This window comes from Lynx canadensis, chromosome A1 (assembly GCF_007474595.2).
Source record: "Lynx canadensis isolate LIC74 chromosome A1, mLynCan4.pri.v2, whole genome shotgun sequence".
NCBI lineage: Eukaryota > Metazoa > Chordata > Mammalia > Carnivora > Felidae > Lynx > Lynx canadensis.
The window spans coordinates 47,618,786-47,638,043 of record NC_044303.2 but is presented as its reverse complement, the minus strand read 5'-3'; the positions used below and the strand labels follow the sequence as shown (position 1 = coordinate 47,638,043).

The 19,258-nt window shown below is 36.9% G+C and overlaps 1 protein-coding gene across 2 annotated transcripts in view; it reads right to left on the bottom strand.

The window, feature by feature from the left end:
* Positions 1-19,258, bottom strand: part of PIBF1 (progesterone immunomodulatory binding factor 1) — a 200,726-nt gene that overhangs the window by 44,635 nt on the left and 136,833 nt on the right. The gene's annotated exons all lie outside the window — the stretch shown is intronic.

Here is a 19,258-nt window from a genome sequence, read left to right as displayed (position 1 = left end):
TTAATATACAACCTAGAAACTACTCCCTCTCTGGATAATAAAAATAACTATAGTGCTGTCAGTTTTAAGAACATATTTCTTTATAAACTTTTAAGATTCTAAATCCCAAAATGTATTTTAATTCCTCACGAAAAATACACGTTTGTTGATGAAAAGTGATGCTAATACCTATTTTTGAAATAAATGTAATTTGACAGAATTTAATTCCTCCAATGTGATTTTAAAAAGTCTTTCTGTAACCATAATAATTAGTATTAGAAGTTTCACAATCACTTACTTTGTCTATTGTTAGTAATCTTTTCCTTATAGGAAAGCCTTAGTAATTAGTGACTCAAGAATCATATACGTAATAAATGACTCAGGACTAAACCCATGACACAACATTTTACAGAATTGTTATTCCTCCTTTGTTTCAATAAATTGTACATATGATTCAGAGAAAAGCAACACCTGATTAAAACATAATTACATATATATATATATATATATTTTTTTTTTTTTTTTTTTTTTTTTTTTTTTTTTGAGAGAGAGAGATAGGCAGAGAGAGGGAGACAGAGAATCCCAAGAAGATTCTGGACTGTCAGCACAGAGCCCAACATGGGGCTCGATGCCATGAACTGTGAGATCATGACCTGAGCCAAAATCAAAAGTTGGATGCTCAACCGACTGAGCCACCCAGGCGCCCACAGAATTGTTATTCCTCCTTTGTTTCAATGAACTGTACACATGATTCAGAGACAAGCAACGGCTGATTAAAACATAATTACATGTTTTAATTCAAATCTTAACTTGTTCTTAGATAATCTAAAATTATATATTTTCTCTTAAAATTACATATATAAAGGTGATCACATTTTGTTGTGTTTTTCCTAAACGTGGGATTTTTTTTCTTATGGAGTTTATTTTCAAAGAAACTTCTAGAAATGGAGCTCCTTCCTGCCAGAGACAAAATGCATTCTGTTGAATAGAATTTAATACTGAATTGATTTCTATTCAAAATATATACAAATGATGCTTTCTAGTACTGGTGGTAGTTTGTGAGGAAAATTCCATATATCCTATCTAATCTTTTTGATGGTGCCAAGGAATGTAAAATGCCTATTTGAGGTCCAATAAGGGGCAACACTTTAGTACTAATTCTCTGTGTTCTCAATCTAAAGCAGTTCTCAAATCTAGTTAAATCATCAGAGTCACTGGGGAAAATTGTTCAAAAACGGATTTCCGGGGCCCACCCCAGTCCCACTGAATCAAAATTTCTGATAATTGGTCAAATTTGGAAAGCACAGCTCTGGTCATCTTGGACTTGCTGCAGGCTATTCCATCCAACTATTTTAGCAGGTTTAACAGGACTGCACATCATCTTATATCCTGACTTTACTATCCTTCCCATTAAAACCAGCTTCTTATCCTGTGTCTCACATGGTTAATTATCTCATCTTTAACAGGAGTGATATTTAACTGATAAAATTCAACCATTTAAGATGCCAGCTTTGCACTGGGGCAGGTGCCAGGTATGGTATCTCTGTTGGTGGATGGTGAGGAGGTCGCAGGGATCTCGGAGAGGTGCCAGTACAGACAGGAATGACACTCAGGGCCTTGGGACAACAGCTGTGTGCAGCCTTCTTGCAAATATTTTGTTGTTTTAATAACCAAAAGCAAGTGCTAGTTGATTATCAGCCCTGCTCTGGTCCCGAGATTGTCAAAGTATGGTAATAAGGAGATATTAATGAGATAAAAGGAGAAAGAACAGATAATAAGATGAAATTCATGAGTAGGACATTAAATATTTCAGAGCAATCAGTGATGGATGCAAGGGACTATCTACTTATAAGTCACAGAATAGATAGGCTGTGGAGTATTATTTTCCAAAGTGTGGCCATGCATCACTTTTATTAGAGTCACAAGATGAGCTTGTTAAAAATGCAGATTCATGGGTTTCATTCCAGACCTACTTAATCACAATCTCTGAGGGCAGGATCTAGAAACCCACATTTTATTTTATTTTTTTAAATGCTTATTTATTTTGGAGGGATGGAGGGAGGAAGAGAGAGAGAGAGAGAATGAGAATCCCCGGCAGGCTCTAAGCTGTCAGCACAGAGCCCGATGTAGGGCTCTATCTCATCAATCACATCATGACCTGAAATGAAATCAAGAGTTAGATGCTTAATCATCTGAGCCAGGTGCCCCTAGAAACCTACACTTTAAACAAGAATCTTTGGTGATTCTTACATTCACCAGCATTTGAGAATCACTAGTGACATGTAAGAATAGGACAAAGGGCAGATATGTGAGGACAGCTACGCTATAGGGTTGGAAGATGATGAAGACATGGGAGAGGAATGGTGTTGTCAAGCAAAGAGAGAACAGAATTTCTAGCTTATCTATAAAATCTATAATGTCATGCCATAGATCAGGAGACTGAGAACACTGTCAATTAGGAAGTTACTGGCGATCACTAACAGAGGACAGAGCTGAACAGAGGATCAGGGGGGATGGAAGGAATAAGGTATAAAGAGAGGGGTTAATTTTTGAAAGTTACCTCTGTGTACACACACACACAGACACACAGACACAGACACACACACACACACACACATTCTCATTCTCTCTCATTTTTTTTGAAGAGAAACCAAAAGGGGGAAAAAGAGAGAAAGTGAAGACACTACAAAAATCCTTGGGTGAAAGAGACTTAAGAGAAAGAAATTTAGATGACCTAATAAGGAAGATAGAGATGATGGAACTGATGGTTTTGAGTGGAAGTGACCTGCAATGAAGATAATGGGAAACAGGACAGATGCAGAACAATAAAAACAGTGGGCAGTAGGAATGAGGTTCTGGTTGATGTTCAACAACATGAATTTGTAATGCTTTCAAGCAGTAACACATTTCCACAAGAAATTTTCAGCATATTACCACAAAACCAAAGAATTTTCTCTCCCTCTCTCTTTCCTTCCATTAAGTATTTACAGGGTAACTATCGTTGCCCTGTAAGGTGCTCTGTGAAAGGTAGGGATGTCAAGAAAAGCCTGATGGATGAATTAGTGACAAAGCAATCTAGGTGCTAGTGAATGTAGTGCTCAGATGGCTGGTAAGGTCATGGCTGGGTAGAAAGAAAAGTGAAGCCAAGAAGGGCCTGACAGATTGGAAAATACAGAGTTTATGAATGTGGAACATGTATTGAGTGCAAATAAAGCACAGATTTAGTGAGAATGAAAGGACTGGGAGAGCTGGAAGGACAGGAGATTAGAGTCAGAGAATGGAATTTTCAAGTTCAAGTGTTTTAAATTTCTTGCCCCCTTAAAGCTCCCTCTGAGAAATTCATTTTAACGTGGTTCAACTGTATGACAATCCTGATGGCAGAGGGGAGGGCACTGCAGTGTTGAGTTGTAACAGCTCTTAAATGAGAAAAATGTAGTCATTCATGAGTTATCAAGGCACATCAGTAAGGTAAAAAGTTTAAACAATTTGTTTGATGTGTAAACAGGACACAATTTATAGATAAATCACTTTGTCCCTTACTTCAGTGGTGGCTGGCATTCGGTACACACACCCACTCACATGAGCTGGTGTGTGAACCTATAAAAAGCATGTTTACAGAACAAATTTTACTATATTATCCTGAATCCATGTAATTGAGTTTTTTCCAGAATGAGCCATAACAAAGACTTCTTGGTTTAAGCACTTGGCAAGGTTAGACACAGAGCTGTTAGAAAATGAAAGGGAAATGTTTTGTCCGTAAAATAGTCATTCATAGGGTAGATAATATATGTTCATCATTATTAAAATGAAAAGGCTAATTTATTAAAATTTTTTAATGTTTATTTTTGAGAGAGAGAGAGAGAGAGAGAGAGAGCAGGGGAGGGGCAGAGAGAGGGAGACACAGAATCTGAAGCAGGCTCCAGGCTCTGAGCTGTCAGCACAGAGCCCAACGTGGGGCTCGAACTCACGAACTGTGAAATCAGGACCTGAGCTGAAGTCTGATACTTAACCGACTGAGCCCCCAGGCACCCCATAAAGGACAAAATTTGCATTCAGAGCAGTCAAAATCCAAATCAGTCTCAGGTCAACTTTGTGGACAGTGTTCTGTGGGCTTTATCACCTGGTGAAAATTTCAGATCTTAAGGGCAGAGGTATCATATATTACAGCACTCGATATGCTAACTGTGGTGACGGTGAATCCATGAAAAACCTAAGAGCAGATTGAGTAGACTTTGCATCTTGGTCATTCTTCTCCTTTGATTCTTCTCTGATACACCTTCCAATCTAATGGAAGCCTGCACTGACACAAAAGGGCTTCTTTGAGGCCTCAGGAAGCCTGGGAAGCTGGTAAACTCCCCTGAGTTTACCTCACACTCTGAACATACTAGTTAGCCCAAGCAATACTCCTATGGTTTCATGAGATAGTATGACTGGTATTAAAGCAAGCACTCAAAATAGCTAGCCATTATTTTATTTATTTATTTATTTATTTATTTATTTATTTATTTATTTATTATATATACGTATAATAATTTTGAGTTTAATGAAATACTCAAAAAATTTGAGACTATTTTCATTGCTATTAAATGTTTATCTTCATTACCTTATTACATATTGCTTACCTTTCGCTTTTCTACACAGATTCAGCAAATTAGGTGAATTTTATCAGTAATTCATGTACTCTGATTTAAATATAATGATTCTGGTTAAATTGAAGTTTTTATTAGCCTTAAAATACATAGTTTTCCATACTTTTCTTAAGATGATTAGTTTGTAGGGTGCCTGGGTGGGTCAGTTGGTTAAGTGTCCAACTTCAGCTCAGGTCATGATCTCACAGTCCGTGAGTTCTAGTCCCATGTCAAGCTCTGTGCGGACAGCTCAGAGCCTGGAACTGCTTTGGATTCTGTGTCTCCCTCTCTCTCTGCCCCTCCCCCACTCACAGTGTGTGTGTGTGTGTGTGTGTGTGTGTGTGTGTGTGTGTCTCTCTCAAAAATAAACTAAAAATATATAAAAAAAAAGATGATTGTATGCAATTAAATGTACTTTTACATTTGGGAAGAGCAGGTGGTTACTCTCCAGAATTGCAGTTTTACCACCATTACTTCACAAAATTACTTATATTGTCATTACAAAATCTTACCATGTTGCGTTAAAATTCATTTGGATGGTTCATTCTGAGTATTTCCACATAAGCAAAACAAGCATTATTTATTCCAATTGGGAAATTACTATTTCTTTAAAATGCCGTTTATTAATAAAAATACTGATTTTATCAATACTATTGCCATTAGCAGAAAAATAAATGAAACATAGAATTAAAAAGCCCATCTGCATTTATTGAGTGATTTTTTAAAAAAGTTTAGTTTATTTATTTTGAAGGGGGGCAGACAGAGAGAGAGAGAGAGAGGGAGAGAGAGAGAGAGAGAGAGAGAGAGAGAAAGAGAGAGAGAGATAGCCAGATAGATAGCTGGGGAGGGGCAGAGAGAGAGGGAGAGAAAGAATCCCAGCCAGGCTCTGCACCATCAGCGTGGAGCCTGACTCAGGCTCAAACCCACGAACAATGAGATGGTGACCTGAGCCCAAACCAAGAGTCGGAAGCTTAACTGACTGAGCCACCCAGGCTCCCGAGAAAAAACTCTAGTGTTTTCAATAAAAGTTGATGATACTACCGATTCCATGTAACTAAAATATTTTTTTTTCATGATGGTGGTGGGTGGAGCTGGTATTTACGCTGCTCTGGTTCCATATGTGACATAAAGCATATGACTGAGTCTCTGACACTTAAAAAGAAACTAAAGTTTTCTTTCTAATTAGCAGGTCTGATTTCTCCCTCATCCTCTGTGCCTCTTGGTTGGTACCTCTAATCTGCTTCAGGTTCATTCTAGCATCCCCCACTTCTCTTATTTACTTTGACCCATCAAAACCAGAAGTTATTCCTTCAACAAAGGTCTACTTACTACTTACTAGAAACAGGCACTGTGCTGCTAAGCAGCTCAGACCAATAAAAAAGAATCCTTCCTCTTAAGAAGCACACAGACAGTTATGTCAACAACATCTCTATCTAAATATATCTTGGTATATATGGTATCATGGGGAGACATAAGTCATTTTTGCCTGGAGTTCAAAAAAGGCTTAATAGAGTAGGTGACACTTGATACTGAAAGACAAGCACCTGCGATGCAGACATGGGTACACTGGGCAAAGAGATTGGAGTGTGCAAAAGCACAGAGGCATGAAATAGCGCAGAGTGCTTGGAGAATTCAAGTAAAGCACAAGAAGTTACAAAAATGGGGAGAAACACAAGTAATTGTATACAGAAGCATGGCTGTGTGTGTGCATGCATGCGTGTGTGGCATAATATACGATGAAACTGGGTATGTAGGCAGGGGTAGCACAATGGGAGGTCTTATATATTGTTATTCTTAGTGAACAGAGACAAGACTAACTGTGGGAGAAACAAAAACAGATTTTTATTTAGAAAGAGCATTTTGGCCAACAGGGTAGAGGACTAAACAGAGATAATGCCAATCTATTGGATGGTTCCAACCATTAGGATGGTTCCTAATTTAATTCAGATGATAGATAAGAGCTTGTACCAAGTCAGTAGCACTAAAACAGGAGACTGAGTAGAGATGTTCAGAAGGTGGTATGAAAAGAACAGGGAGAACCCGTTACTTGCTGAACACTCCTTTTGCATTCTTTCAATTCTGGTAATATCTATGCTGACTGCATAAATCTCTAACTTATTAAAAAAAGGCTACAATGAAGAGATATTGTAGCTGGTAGCTGAAGCCATGAAACACAGAGAACAGTGCCAAGACAGATGTCTGGGCTGTCCACATTTATGGAACAATCAGAAAAAAGTAAACAATGGAGACTGAGAAGTAGGAAGGTTAACAGTGGTGGCAGCAGGAGCAAGAGACATGTTACTTGGGGTAGGAGGGGTTGCAAGTGAGGACTGGGGAGAGGGGAGGTAGAAGATGAGGACTGAGAAGTAGGTTAGGATCAAACTGGCTTTCTTTGCCATGCTAAAGAATATGGACACTGTCTGGTAGGCAAGGGACCTTTTATTTATTTATTTATTTTTTATTTATTTTTTAATTTTTTATTTTTTTTATAATCCTTTGGTTTTTATTTTTTTTTTATATATATGAAATTTATTGACAAATTGGTTTCCATATAACACCCAGTGCTCATCCCAAAAGGTGCCCTCCTCAATACCCATCACCCACCCTCCCCTCCCTCCCACCCCCCGGCAAGGGACCTTTTAAAATGAAATCACGATCCATAGTATGGAGGACAGTTCTGGGTAGAAGAAAGAATTTTGATGGACTGATAAACTTTATTTGCTAAATTAAAAAAAATTCAGGCAGTGTATTTATGTTTTAAGACTTGTATTTATAATTTTTAAAAAATGCTTACTTATTTTTGAGAGAGAGAGAGAGAGAGAAGGAGGAGGAGGAGGAGGAGGAGGAGGAGGAGGAGGAGGAGGAGAAGCAGCACGATTGGGGGAGGGGCAGAGACAGAGGGGGAGACACAGAATCCAAAGCAGGCTCCAGATTCTGAGCTGTCAGCACAGAGCCCCACACGGGGCTCAAACCCACTAGCCGTGAGATCATGACCTGAGCTGAAGTCAGATGCTTGACCGACTGAGCCACCCAGGCGCCCCTAAGCCTTGTATTTCTAATGGTGAAATAAAAGCACTGTTCTTTATTAAAAGAATTTTTAGGTATCAACAAACTTTCAGGAAAACACTTTGGGAGGCAAAGGGAACCCATAAATCATACTATTTTTCATCTTTTCTATGAAAGTGGAAGCCTCTTACAATTGCTGCTCATCAAGTCTGCACATGCAAATTTGATCTTAGCTATTTATACTTTGAATTCAGTTGAGTTCTGAGTATGGCTAATCTGTCATAGGCTGAGTTTAACTGCCATTTAAAATGTCTCCAATATGATTCTGATGTGATTTGGCACATTCAGCACAAAGTTTATGTTAGAAGAAGAAAAGGATAGAAACTGTATGTAATATATGATAAGAGACACTGCTCAAAGTCTAAAAGAATGTGTGCTTAAAATTAAAAAAACATTAGAGTGATAATAAAGCATTGTATGGCAGTTTCATTGGAAGTATCTCCTGCTCTTACTCCTTGGTGGTACATAAAATAGTGCATTTTTTCCTCACATCAACAAAGGCTTAGAGATACGGAAGGGAAGATTGGCTTTGAAGTTTAAAGAGATTTGGTGGTGTGGCTGGCAGGTGCGTCTCCCCCTTTAGAATACGAAGGTGGAGTTGTAGGACCTGTGTGCTACAGACTCCTTCCTAGACACTGGGTACACTGGGGTTGCTGAGAGAACACTCTCAGCAGTTGTTAGGTGATTCAAAGGACAAAAGCACATGTCTTACTCATTTAGATACTTATACTACGTTTGTAGAAATCATATATCCCAATATCGCTGGTATAGAGAACATACGGGCAAGTATTTCAAGGACTCCATCAAACAGAAACTCCTGTCACATCTTTTTTCCTTGCCTGAGCATGTATTAGACACCCTTTCTATTGCCTTTTATCAGTCCTAAAACTTTCAAATGCGTATGTTATGTTTTTTAGAGGCTTCTGAATTTTTCCTTTGTCTGATATTCTAGAACAATTTCATAGTCTTCTAAATACTTGCTCTTGATAATGAAATGGAAGAAAGGAGATGAGGAAGAAAGGGAGTGGAGAAGGGAATACACATGCACATAATAAGTAATTTAAGCTAAAAAGAGGGAATGTACACTCAAAAGATCGCTTTCATCCATTAGAATTTGAGTGGCCCTCCACTGTGATTATCATCAATGATGAATGATTTCTTTTGGTTTTTACCATTCCAAATATCTCTATGCATATATTAAAGCATATATATATATATATATATATATATATATATATGGGTATCCATATATATTTCCTTGGCAACAAAATTTTGGGTACAAAGAATATTGCTGGAATATAATCTGTTTATAAATACTGTTTATAGATGTATTTTAAAAAGTAGAATTTTGCCTCTTATTTTCATCTTTAGAAATCTACGTAAGTTTGGTAGATAAGGTATGTGAATGATCTATCTAATGCATCAATATTTACTTTATACCTGCTATGATTCAGATATTGTTGATCACCAAATCTATGCCTTAAAAAATTCCATGTGAGTTAGAATAAATTCAAGCAATTCAAAAATGCATAAGGTATAAATTGGTCATTCCGTACTTCTCAACTCCCAATCTCAGAGGTAAGCACCGTTTAATGTTTGAGAGACAAATATGGATGGTCCTGGAGGCTCATTTCCTATTCTACTAGAATAGGCTAAAAGAGATAACAACCCCAAAAGCTCCCTCCCACTCCCATTGTTACTTAGGCAATTAGATGTTCCCTAACCTTCTCTTTAGGTGTGTACAATGTTCTAGTGTGGAGCCCCTCTATCAGGTCACTTTCTGTGGTGCATCCAGACTACCCACACCAGGCCTAAGCACACTTTTCTGTGAGAAGAGAACTTGGGGATGGTATATGCTCTGTGAATTCTTTCCCTGTAAGTTTACTCTAATAAAATGTTTTAATATTCATACAGCAGGACTAGTTGTATTTGTGTGCCCTTGGCATGACAGGTGTATATTATGTGAGCTCTTCCTTTTTCTCTACGCTTAGAAACACAATTTCACACCCTAGACACACACACACACACACACACACACACACACACACACACACACTCAAAGGCCAAGCAGAGAAATACAATACAAATTATTCTGCAATTTTCCTTTTTGGAAAAAATTTATTAATATACATTATGAACATCTTTTAAAGTTAGTACACAGAGTTCTACTTTATTCTACCCAGGCATCTTAAAAATCTCTCTTAAATGTAGCAATCTAAAGCTTTGTAACAAATTACCTGGATTTCACTCAATGGCTTCTATGTAAAGAATTCCAGGTAACTGAACCTTGGCATTTGGTCACTTGAGATTGTGCAGATTCCATTTTCTAGACAACTTTTCTAAAATAAGTTAGTTATAACAGATGAATCTCTAAGTGCTTATTCTAGAAGACAAGGCCTTTGTGAACAAGACTGTACATGTTAAGATGTACATGTACTCTTTTGTTATCTGTGGTGGAGTATAGTGGGAGTCTGATAAATATTTACTAAATGACTAAAAAGATTAAGTAAGAGCAAGTGCCAAGAGTCAAGAGAGCTGAGGCTTAACAAGTCTGATGGTAATGTGGCATGCTTTATGATTTAGCTCAGATCTCTTCCCCACATCGACACTCCTTTTTTCCCCTTCTTCTCTTTTAAAAATTGAGATATATTGACATACAGTATTATGTTAGTTTTAGGTGTACAATGTAAGGATTTGACACTTGCACACACTGTGAAATGATCATCACAATAAGTCTAGTCACCATCTGTTACCATAAAAAGTTACAAAAATTTTTTTAATTAAAAATTTTGTGTGTGTGACGAGGATTTTCAAGAATCACTCTCTTGGCAACCTTCAAATATGCATGACAACAGCACTGACTCTAGTCACCACGTTGCACACCATATCGCCATGACCTATTCTTTTTGTAACTAGCAGTCTGTATCTCCTGACTCCCTCCCACTGCCAACCAACACTCTTTTCCATATCCAAGAGTTTTGTTTGTTCATTTGTTTTGTTTTTTAGATTCCACATATAAATGAGATCATATAGTATTTGTCTTTCTCTGTCTGACTTATTCACTTAGCATAATACCCTCTAGTTCCATCAATGTTGTTGCAAATGGGAAGATTTCATTCTTCTTTATGGCTGAATTGTATCCCATTGTATATAGACCACATCTTTATCCATTCGTCCGTTGATCAATGCTTAGGTTGTTTCTGTATCTTGGCTATTGTAAATAATGCTACAATGAATATTGTACCTCTTTTCGAATTAGTGTTTTCATGAATTCAGAATATTCTGAATAAATATCCAGACGTAGAATTGCTGGATCATATGGTGGTTCTATTTTTAATACTTTGAAGAACCTCCATACTGTTTTCCATAGTGGCTGTACCAATTTACACTCCTACCAACAGTGAATGAGGGTTTCCTTTTTTCCACACCCTGCCAACACTTGTTATTTCTTGTCTTTTTGATTCTAGCCATTCTGACAGGTGTGAGGTGATATCTCATTGTGGTTTCTATTTGCATTTCCCTGATGATTTGTGATGTTGAGCATCTTTTCATGTGCCAATAGGCTAGCTGTATGTCTTCTTTGGAAAAGTGTCTATTCATATCCTCTGCTTATTTTTTAAAAAAACACTTATTTATTTTTGAGGGGGGGAGGGGTGGAAAAAGAGGAAGACAGAGGATCTGAAGCAGGCTCTCCACTGTGAGCAGAGAACCCAATGTGGGGCTTGAACTCATGAACTGTGAGATCATGACCTAAGCTGAATCAAGAGTTGGCTGTTTAACCAACTGAGCCACCCAGGCTCCCCTATTTTTTTTTTCCTTTGCCCATTTTTTTTTTTTTAAATTGGATTTTCTTTGGTGTTGAGTTGTAGGAATTCTTTATATATTTTGGATATTAACCTCTTATTGGATATACGATTTCTAAATATTTTCTCTCATTCAGTAGGCTGCCTTTCCATTTTGTTGATGGTTTTCTTTGCTGTGCAGAAGCTTTTTGTTTGATGTAGTCCCATTTGTTTATTTTTGCTCTTGGAGTAGGATCCAGAAAAACAACACCAAGACTGATATCAAGGAGATTACCGCCTATGAACACTCCATTCTTATTTAACCCAGTTAGTGGTTTCTTGAAAATTAGGTGATATACATATATACAAAAAAGAAGGCCAATAATTTTTTCTCTTTTATACTGAACGAACTAATGGAACAACAGTCTGAAGACACTGTACATCAAACAATGAAGAAGAGTGAACCCTGAGATATAGGAAACAAACAAGTTGAGTGTAACCCTACAGTTGCCCCAGTTCACTCTACGGAAAGAGTTTCCAGGCAGTAGTTAAGGAAGAGGGAATCAAAGCAGAGCCTGCCAAACTCCCTAAGTTAAGGATCTGCTGCTAGATGTAGACACCAAGTTGGCTACAGTTCCTATGGCAGAGTGCTGAAGAAAAGAGAGCTGTACAAAGACAGAACTCTGAAAATGTACACACATTCACCTTTGAGTATGCACCTGGGCATTGAATAGTGCATGTGTTTAAAGAAAATACCAGAGACTGAGATAGAACCACTGAAAAGATTAGAAAGAACAATTTCTGAAGACCATATGGGCCAGGAATTTACTTATTCCCACTATCCAAAGTAGGAAACTTATTAATTCATAGGACGTGGGGTAGATTATTCAAAAGACTTTGGTCTCAGTAGTGGAGGGGACAAAAAAAGTAGCCTGAGGATCAATGCTTCTTTGCTTATAAAAGCTTAAAAGCAAGACTTAAAAGGGCCAAATCTTTCCCAAGAAACTTAACCATGTTGGGGAACAAAGCTAACACACACTTACAGGAATCCAAAAATATTTAGCAGTAAGGTAACATTCACATTTGTCATCCAGTGAAAAATTAGTAAGCATGCAAAAACACAGGATAATATGACACATATGAGACAGATCAATGTAACTGAAACTAACCAAGAAGTAGCAGCCACCATAATAGAATCAGTAGACAAGAATATCAAAATAGTGATTGAAACTGTATTTCCTATGCTGAAGAAAATAAAGTCTGAAAAGGTTAAGTAGACCTGGAAGATACAAAAGAGAACTAGAAATGAAAACTGCAATATCTGAGACGTAAAACGCTAGAATGGATTAACAGCAGATTTTACACTGAAGAAATGACTAGTGGACTTGACATACTAAGAGAAATTATGCAAAAGGAAAGGCAGAAAATGACGGAAAACAATGAAGAGAAGAGCATCTGTTCTGTTGTAGGACAACTTCAAGTGGTATAAATACATGTCTAATGGAGTGTCCGAAGGAAACAGAGGGTAAGGTAGAAAAATATATGAAGACATATGACTGAAACATTTCCAAATCTGATGATCACACATATGTAAGACGTCTGATAAAACCCAAGCAGAGGAAACATAAAGAAAATCACAACAACCACATCGTAAATTGCTTAAGGCTAGTGAAAAAAAGAAAATCTTAAAAAATTCTAGAGACATTAGACACATTACCTAGAGAGACACAAAGATAAAGACAGCATATTTCTTGGCAGAAACAATGCAAACCAGAAGAGAGTGGAGCAACATCTTTCAAGTACTGAAAAAGAGACAGAGGAAAAAAGAACCAATCTGGACTTTTTTACCCTGGGAAAATTATCTTTGTAAAACAAAAATGAACTCAGCAATTCCACTCCTAGGTGTTTACTCCACAGATTTAAAACAGGTAGACAAATATAATGCTTGTAGTTGAATATTTAGAGCAACACTATTCACAATAGTCAAAAGGTGGAAATAATCCAAATGTTCATCAATGGATGAATGCATAAACAACATATGATGCATCTGTACAATGGGATATTATTTAGTCATAAAAAGGAATTAAGTACTGATAGATGATACAAGATGAATGAATCTTGAAAACATTATGCTAAATGAAAGCAGCCAGATAAAAAAAAGCCACATATTGCACGATTCCATTTATAGAAGGGTGTAGAACAAGCAAATCCATAGACAGAAAGCACAGAGTGGTTGCCAGGGTTGGGGGGGGAGGGGAGAATAGGGAGTGACTGCTTAATGGGTACAGAATTTCTGTCTGGGTAATGAAAATGTTCTGTAACTAGATGGCGGTGATAGTGCAATGCTGTAAACACACCAAAAGCCACTGAATTGTACAGTATTTATGTGTGAATTTTATTGTCATAAAAGAGTGAACCCTTAAATGTATACTTCCGGGGTTTTTTGCCTTAGTAAACATAACTGTCAGAAATACATTTTAATCTTAAATTCTGTTAAAAATAGTAAGACATATAAAAACAAGAAACAACAAAAAGAGGTGAAATAACTTTCTGCAACATACAGAAGCAGAAAGACTTCATTACCAGCAGACTTGTTCTATAGGTACTGTGAAAAGAAGTACATCAACCAGAAGCAATATAATACCAAATGGAAATTTGGATCTACACAAGGGAATAAAGAACACCAGGTATGGTAACTATTTGGTTAAATATAGTATCTTTTCCTCATATTATAGCTCTTCAAAAAATTGTCAATTGCTTAAAGAAAAATAATAGCAATGTTGTGTGCAGTTTCTACATGTATAAGTAAAATATATGACAACAGGAGCACAAAAGCTGGGCGGGGGGGACAAATGGAACTATACTATTTTAAGGCTTTTAAACTATACATGATGTAGTAAATGAAATGAGATGATGTTAAAGATATATACTATAAAGAAAGTACTGTAATAATAGAGTTCAAGCCAATAAACCAATAATGAGAGCATATAAAATGATAAAAATATTCAGCTAATCCAAAAGAAGGCAGGGAAAAATAAAAGGACAAGGGAAGAAAGAATAGATGGGATGAATAAAAAACAAATAGCAAGATGACAGACTTATCAAGAGACACATCAAATGTAAATGTTCTAAAAACTCCAATTAAAGTCCTATTTTGTTAGAATGGATAAAAAAAACTAAGATCCATCTACATATGATGCCTATAAGACAATTATAAAGACATAAAGAAGTTAAAAGTAGAAGAATGGAAAAACATAATACAACACTAAGATTAGTCAAGGGGCGCCTGGTCTCATGGTTCATGAGTTTGAACCCTGCATCAGGTTCTGTGCTGAAGTGTGGAGCCTACTTGGTATTCACTCTCTCACCTTTTCTCTGCCCTCCCTCACTTGTTCTTTCTCTCTCTCAAAAATAAATAAAACAACTTAAAAAAAAAAAGACTAGTCAAAAGATGTGAAACTTTTACACTAAAGAATAAAAATGGCAGGATATGGCCAATTAATAGGACAGAATTTCAATATTATTAAGATGTCAATTTTCCCCACTTGATCTGTAGATTCAATGCAATCCCAATCAAAATCAAACCCAGCTTTTTCTTTTTTTCTTTGTAGAAATGATTACAGAATTCATATGGAAATGCAAAGGATACAGAATAGCTGAAAATCTCTGAAATGAACAGAATTAGAGGACCAATGCTATCTAATTTCAAGACATTATAAAGCTTCAGAAATCAAGAGAGTGTGGTCTGGGCATAAAGACAGGCAAATTAGATAACTGGAAACAGAGAGTCTAGAAACAAACTCACACATTTATGACTAATTTCCAACAAGGTCTTTTCAGCAAATGATGTGAGAACAATTTGATTTCAATGTGCAAATAAGTGAATTTCAATCTATACTTTGCAAACAATACAAAAATAAACTAAAAATGGATTACAGACTTAAAACTACGAAACACCATGACAAAAACCCTGTGACCTTGGGTTAGGCAAAGATATTTTAGACACAACACTAAAAACAAAGTCCATAAAAGCACGAACTGATGAACTGGATTTGACAAAAGCTGCTCTTTAAACATGTTTAAGAGATGGAAAAACAAGCCACAGAGTGGGAGAAAATATTTGCAAATCACATATCTGATAAGGGAATTGTATCTAAAATCAATAGATAATACTCAAAACTCAATAATAAGAAAACAATGTGATAAAATGGGCAAAACATTTGAAGACATTTCTCCCAGTGAGAGCAGAGGGCAAAGAGCATCTGAAAAGATGGTCACTGTCGTGAGTCATTAGGGAAAATGCAAATTAAAACCATAATGAGAGACCATGACACACCCATCGGAATTGCTAAAATTAAAAACACGGACTGTATCAAGTCTTTGCAAGGATGCAGAAGAATAAGTACTTTCGCATGCAGCTGGTGGAAATGTAAAATGGTACAAATATTTGTAAACCAGTTTGGCAGTTTCTTAAAACATTAAGCAGACCCCTAGCCACATGATCCACCTAATCCACTCCCAGGTCTTTACCCAAAAGAAACAAAAGCATACGTTCATAGAAAGACTGTACGTGGATATCCATATATGCATTGTTTGTCACAGGCGAAAACAGCAAACTACCTGAATACCCATCAACAGGTGAATGAATGCACAACTGTGGTATACCCATAAATGGAATGTTCCTCAGCAATGAAAAGGGCTATGGGTGAATCTTGAAACGATTAGGCAGAGTGAAACAAGTCAGAACAAAAAAATGTGTGTGTATATAATATATACACATATTTTATGACTGTATTTATATAAAATATCAAAAACATGGTCAATCTATGGTGACAGAATGCAAGTCAGTGGTTGCCTGAGGACCATCTTGGGGATAGGGAATTTTGGGAGATTCCTAAGGGGCACAAGGAAACATCTGGGGTGATGTATGTGTTCATTATCCACATTTTGGTGATTCCACAGGTATACATGTGTCAAAAGTTATTATATTGTACACTTTAAGTATGAGCAGCTTAGTGTTTGTCAATTATACCTCAATAAAGCCACTATAAAAGGAATATTTGTTTTCATTTTGACTATTTTTTAGCATTCTCATGTTGGCAATTCATTTATGTTTAATCTCAGACATATTCTCAATAACGTATTTAACAATGGTAATTCTAGCTTTAGTTATTTGTTTTATCTGTGTATTATCCTCAAAATTCCAAGCTAGTTTTAATATTTAAACTGTTTAAAAGAATATAGATCCTGAGAGAATTTCCTTCTCTATTTTTTTTCACCATGTATCATAAATAGTCAGTTGTTATACTGACTGTACTAACACTATCATCTTTCAGCTAATTAGTTTATATATTTTCAATTTAAGCAGTATAATTTTTGTGAGGCAAAAACCAGTTAAATCGACAGAATATTTCAAATTATAATACTTTATTTTCAATCTTAAGGGAAAAGTTATATACTATGGTAGCCATAAAATTTTTAAGATACGGTTACTGATTCTTTCTCCCAATGTCTTATGAAAAATTTTCAAACATACATAAAAGTACAGAATTGAATAATAGATCCACATATAATCTTCCCCCAGCTCCAAACATGATTGAGATTTTGAGATTCTCCTTTGATTTATGAGCCCTTCCCCCACTTTTTACAGGGTATTTAAAAGCAAATTCTAGGTATCATACCATTTTCTATCACATGTATTTCAGTATTTAAATCTTTTTCTCAATATAAGCCAACAGCTTACCTTAAATGGGGGTGCCTGGGTGGCTCAGTTGGTTAAGTGTCTGACTCATGGGGCGCCTGGGTGGCTCAGTCCGTTGAGTGCCTGACTTCGGCTCAGGTCATGATCTCACAGTTTGTGGGTTCGAGCCCCACACTGGGCTCTGTGCTGACAGCTCAGAGCCGGGAGCCTGTTTCAGATTCTGTGTCTCCCTCTCTCTGACCCTCCCGCACTCGCACTCTGTCTCCCTCTGTCTCAAAAATAAATAAACATTAAAAAAAAAAAGTGTCTAACTCTTGATTTTGGCTCAGGTCATGATCTCAGTTTGCGAGATTGCCCACGTTGGGCACTGTGCTGACAGTGCAGAGCCTGCTTGGGATTCTCTCTCTATCTCCGTCTCCCTCTCTCAAAATAAATAAACTTAAAAAACAATTCCTATTTCAATGAACTGAAGTGTTCAGGAAGGTAGTTTTATTTATTTATTTTTTAAGGTAATATTATGACGTGCATATATGTACCTATACAAGTATGGACAAGTTTAATTTTTTTTTAGAAATATGTTTGATAGGTTATTCTGAAATTAAAACAAACATGAGTGATTTATAATGTATTAGCAAACAGAAATTTCTTTAACCTCTCATTGGCTTCTGTAATCATTTATTTATCCTTTCATGGTGTAGTGGTGCTGGCTTACAGTAGTTTCTGACAGCTGACTAGTAAATTTTCAGGAATTTTGTGAGCTGAATGTTAATACATCTAATATTAAAAACTTTAAATTTACAATAAAATCAGTTTTATTTTATTTTTAAAAGCAAGACATGTTTTCCTTAAATGTTTATTTATTTTTGAGAAAGACAGACAGTGTGAGCAGGGGAGAGGCAGACAGGGGGAGACTGAGGTTACAAAGCAGGCTCCACGCCAACAGCAGTGAGCCCGATGTGGGGCTTGAACTCATGAATCATGAGATCACAACCTGAGCTGAAGTTTGATGCTCAACCAACTGAGCCACCCAGGTGCCCCAATAAAATCAATTTTATTTAAAAAAAATTTTTTTTTCATGTTTTTATTTATTTTTGAAGGAGAGAGAGAGACAGAGCATGAGCGGGGGAGGAGCAGAGGGACACACAGAATCAGAAGCAGGCTCCAGGCTCTAAGCTGTCAGCACAGAGTCTGATGTGGGGCTGGAACTCAAGAACCATGAGATCATGACCTGAGCTGAAGCCGGACGCTCAACCAACTGAGCTACCCAGGCGCCCCAGTAAAATCAATTTTATTAAAAAAAGGGAACAAATTTTTTTTTTCAACGTTTTTTATTTATTTTTGGGACAGAGAGAGACAGAGCATGAACGGGGGAGGGCAGAGAGAGAGGGAGACACAGAATCGGAAACAGGCTCCAGGCTCTGAGCCATCAGCCCAGAGCCCGACGTGGGGCTCGAACCCACAGACCGCGAGATCATGACCTGGCTGAAGTCGGACGCTTAACCGACTGCGCCACCCAGGCGCCCCAAGGGAACAAATTTTCAAAGTCATGGATTTTTAATTATTTTACTATTATCTATGCTCTTCAGTTTATCCAAGTCTATTGTATCTGTATGGTGGGGACAATATGTAACAGTGTGCTACTGAGTATCTTTATTCTGTGTGCAGTGAGGTGATGTTGACAGCTCAAAGTTAGTCGCGGTAGGAATATTTATTCCACAGACACAAGAAATGCTCCAAATCTGGCTGTGCCTCGCACTCCTGCCGGCAGAGCTGGCTGTGGCACGACACTCTTCCGTCCCAAGTGTAACTCTATGTCGGGCCCCATAGTAGGAAGTTATTTCTGGTCTTTTGGAATTTGAGCACAGAAATCCTCCTAATGTCACATTATTAAAAGTATTTTAATAGAGGGTACTATAAAGGTAAATATGAACAGGTCCTTCAGAAAACAAAGAATACATGATATGTATTGATAGTCTTTAATATACGCCTCTAAAAATCCCTTTATTATAAGATCGAAGTTTTAAATTATTAACATAAAAAACTTGTTATGCTGAAACTCAGGAAATAAAAGGAATACTAATGAGGTGACATCTTTGGTTATA